Below are 4,725 nucleotides of genomic sequence, written 5' to 3'. Positions count from 1 at the left end.
TCATAAAAAGTCATAATGTTTTATCCTTTTCTAAGAATGTATAGTAAAAACACCACTTCCTGTTATTATAAAAAAGTGGTACTGAATTAATACCACTTGATAATAATTTTAATATGGAACTGTGATGTTTTGGAAACAATTTGACATTTATTAAAACTTTTAGTGTCCCCATTGAGGTAATGGAAAATAGATAATATCACTGCATTGGCCATATATGATTTTTTTATATTAGGAATTTGTCTTTTCATAGACCCCAACTTGCTCTCCACGAGACACACAGACAGGGAGAGAAGCTGGGGGTCAGAGCACAGGGTCAGCCAGTGTCCCCAGAGCAGTTGGGGGTTCACTCAGGAGCCCAATGACATAGGACTCCTCTGCCAGCCACAGAGCCACTACACTGCCCCGAGGAAAAGGGGATTTCCTGGCTCATATGGGGATTGAACCCACAACCTCGGTGTTATCAGCACCACGTGCTTACCAATCGAGCTAACCAGCCCCTGAAAGACTGGTCATGGACCGTAATGTAGCATGCTCTACCCTATTTCATACATTAAGAATTTTTACTATCTAAACCTATTTTTAACATGCTTGTGGTTTGAACATGGTGTGTCTTTTTTTGCAGATATATAAAAATATAGTGTACCTACTATTTACTTTTTAATGAGACTGTTTATTAGAAAACAAACATGTGCCCTAAGCAGGAACTGAACCCAGATCTCCCAGGGAGGAACCCACCCCCCAAACGCACTACACCAACAGAGCACTTGCAACCATTGCTGAAACAGACAGGTCAAAATGTACCGAAAGGAATCAAGAGTGAACAAGTCAGAAAAAATAAAAAAATTTACAAAGAAAGTGGACTGCGGCTATACCATCAGTTATATAAATATATCATATTTTGATCTATTAATATCATTACTAATTTTTTTCTACATGATTCCATATTATATTCCCTACTAAGCAGATTCTAAAAAGTACACTTTTTTACTGGCATAAAAACAGCAAGGATTCATCGAAAATATATATAATTATATATTAAAATAGTATTTTAAACTACAAATATAGTCAGAAAGAGCACATCACAACTTTTCCAAAATAACTACAGTAAGTGACAGTTAAAGACTGATGCATAAAATGTTTGTAAAGTGGAAAATTGTTGTGTACTGTTTATATAAGCTACCACTATCAGCCATGGACATTAAATATAATGTTTATATTCCTATATTAATATATTTTATGATAATATGATCTTGAAGGACATTATGCTCCTGTTATTTTTATGCTCAGCTACCAAAATTTCCCTTTAGCTGTAAAATTCCATATTAATATTTAAACATGCACTTTGAATGCTTATTTCTGTATAAATCTCTTGATCACCAAACAAAGAGAAGCTCAAAAGTGAAAACAGGAAGAATCAATGAATAGCATCCCACTCATAAGATTCAATCAGTTGCACTTTATTTAACCCAAAAAATTATAAATTTAGAATCCATCTTCAAATGAATAGACCTATTATATTGAATTTGAATATCTTTTGATTTATAATAATAATTGCCTACACTTATATAGCACTTTTCTGGACACTCCACTCAAAGCACTTTACAGGTAATGGGGATCCCCTCCACCACCACCAATGTGCAGCACCCACCTGGATGATGCGCCAGTCCACTCCCCACACACCAGTTCTCCGTGGAGAGGAGAGGAGAGCAGAGTGATGAAGCCATTTCATAGATGGGGATTATTAGGAGGCCATGATTGGTAAGGACCAATGGGAAATGTGGCTAGGACACTGGGGTTACACCTCTACTCTTTACAAGAAACACCGTGGGATTTTTAATGACCACAGAGAGTCAGGACCTCGGTTTTACATCTCATCTGAAGGACAGCACCTGTTTACAGTATAGTGTCCCCATCACTATACTGGGGCATTAGGACCCACATGGACCACAGGGTGAGCACCCCCTGCTGGCCCCACTAACACCTCTTTCAGCAGCAGCCTTAGTTTTTCCCAGGAGATCTCCCATCCAGGTACTGACCATGCTCACACCTGCTTAGCTTCAGTGGGTTCCCAGTTGCAAGTTGCAGGGTGATATGGCTGCTGGCTCTAATCTTGTTAATTTAATCTTGTTTTCAGCTATTCACTATAGCTGTCAGCTATGAAGGTTTTACCCCTCACTGGACTTGGTATATTCTGAGGAGGAGGAGCCAGCCCAGCTCAGAGGATAAAAGAGCAGACTCCCTGTGCCTCTGTTTTCATTCAAGAGTCCAGGAGCTGAGGAGAGTGGTGAGTACTGTTTCTTTACTGGTTTTGGGACAAATCTTTCATTTGCTGGTTAGTCCCATGTTTTTTCTTACAAACTTTATTTTAGAGAAGGAGTGCTTAGATTAAATTCACTTGGCTGCTCCTACAAAACTTTTGTTGAGAAAAGTACTTTTACTTGATATTTAAGAACCCAATCTACTACCTTTTTTGTAATAGCCTACTCATACTTGTTAAAGTTTCTACTGACTTTATAATTTGTGGAAACTTCCAAACAGCTCCATATTAATTAAGAGGACCTATTTCATTATCTTGCCAGCAGCCATATCACCCTGCAGCTCCCAGATGGTAGCCCACTAAAGCTAAGCAGACGTGAGCCTGGTCAATACCTGAATTGGAGACCTCCTGGGAAAAACTAAGGTTGCTGCTGGAAGAGCTGTTATGTGGGCTTGCAGGGGGCACTCACCTTTCAGTCTAGGTGGGTCCTAATGCCCCAGTATAGTGAAGGGGACACTACACTGTAAAAAGGCACAGTCCTTCAGATGAAAAGTAAAACTGAGATCCTGTGGTCATAAAAACTCCCAGGGCATTTCTCAAAAAGAGTAGGGGTATTACCCTGGTGTCCTGGTCTATTTTCCCATTGGCCCTTACTGATCATGTACTCCTAATAACCCCATCTCTGAACTGGCTTCATCACTCTGTTCTCTTCCACAGTGAGAGCTGGTGTGTGGTGAGAGTTCTGACACACTATGGCTGCGTTTGCATCATGCAGGTAAGGCTGCACATTGGTGGTGATGGAGGGGACTCCCCATTGCCTGTAAAGCACTTTGAGTGGAGTGTCCAGGAAATCACTATATAAGTGTAAGCAATTATTATTATAATGTAATTAACTTTAAAAGGTTATAAGAAAAACAAGATAAGATACTTGAAAAACTGGAATTTAACTAATGAAATGGACTACATTATAATTTTAAAGGTCCTTAAATTCTGTGCTGGACTGAACCAATACACACTTTAACCTCTGGGATTGGAGAAAAAGACCCCTAAGCCCTAATAGTCTGAGCACTTTAGCTACCGTACCAAAAACAGAAGAGTAATAAATCAACAAAATCTTGATATGTACAATAACTACTAATCTCCCATGGCTCATATGAGTATGGCACAACTAGAGTGACATTTAAAATCTTTCAGAACATAGCATGTCACCGTTTCCTTCAATTTAATTACGTCTAAAAGCAGTTGAACTTTAAGCTGGATCTGGATCTGACCTTTTCATATAATTTCCTCTCACCCCCTTCAAAATAAGATTCACGTACCTATTGTTTGTTAATCTGGAGGACTTTGGAGGCAAGAACGGGAGACATGTCACAACTGCCGTGATGGTCTGGAAAACACTACATGGCAAATCCTTGAGCTGAACACCCTGGATTCTTTTAAAAATGATGAATAAAAGGCTGCTGTGAATCAACTAGCAACCCAACAGTTTGACATGATAATTACTCATGTTAAACCAGACTATTTTTATGTACCCTATGAATGATACATACCATTGCTAAAGTCAATGTGTACATTCTTGCTCCTCTCCAGGACATCATTGTGGTTGTCAATGACTCGTCCACCCTGTGCTCATAAAAATAAACACTCCTTACACATGTCACCAGTTTATTTTTCTACACATTACATTTTATTTATGAAAACTAGTTCAAAACTAGTTTTGGGTGCTCATGTAATTTTCTCTCCAGTTGGTTGTGGGTTTCCTCCAAGTAGTGAGGTTTTCTGCCACAGTCCAGGAGCATTGAGGTAGGTTAATTGCATTTTGGCATGATGAGACCTGAGGAATGGACTGGCATCCCACCCAGTCTTCATCAGTGCAGTGAGCTGTATGGTTAAACCATTGTAAATGGATTTATACCTCCTAGTTGGCAGTTATCAGTCATTTAAACCAGACCTCACTAACCAAATAATCTAATTAAAGTTTAAAACTGTATAACACTTACATTTTCTAGACCATTAACCTCTTTTGAATTTAACCCATTGTACTGCCAGCATGGCTAGGAGTTGTCTCTACCCCAAACTGCAACCTCTACACAACTCAATACAATTCTGACAACTCCTTTTTTCATAAATAAACTATTATATTCCTGCCGTTGGTCTACTCTGTAATCTTAAACTGCTGCACCTATAACAATTTCACACTAACTAGTTACATAAATATTTCACAAACAAGGTGTTACAAAAATAGAACTTTCCTTTGCAATGCAGTCTCAACCCATACAGTATGAAATGGCTTGATCTGTAGCAGTAGTACTATCTCAATCCCACACTTTTGTACCCCTTTAAAAGACATCAACTGTTACATTAAGAGAGACTTAGTAATGCCAGCACCCCAATTCACCGCAAATACAATAAACCTGATATACTACACAATATACTTAAGTAAACTGCTTTTCAGACATTTTCACTTG

General features: G+C 38.7%; 1 long non-coding RNA gene across 1 annotated transcript; it reads left to right on the top strand.

The window, feature by feature from the left end:
* The first annotated feature begins 2,250 nt into the window (after positions 1-2,250).
* On the top strand, positions 2,251-4,205 carry LOC148657693 (uncharacterized). The gene is made up of 3 exons (XR_015941105.1): positions 2,251-2,284; positions 2,975-3,032; positions 3,567-4,205. It is a non-coding gene; the product is annotated as an uncharacterized LOC148657693 (long non-coding RNA).
* Positions 4,206-4,725: the final 520 nt, after the last annotated feature.

This window comes from Lepisosteus platostomus, chromosome 8, assembly GCF_059453375.1.
Source record: "Lepisosteus platostomus isolate fLepPlt1 chromosome 8, fLepPlt1.hap1, whole genome shotgun sequence".
NCBI classification, from domain to species: domain Eukaryota; kingdom Metazoa; phylum Chordata; class Actinopteri; order Semionotiformes; family Lepisosteidae; genus Lepisosteus; species Lepisosteus platostomus.
Note: the sequence above shows the minus strand (reverse complement) of the source record. Positions and strands in the feature narration are given on the sequence as shown.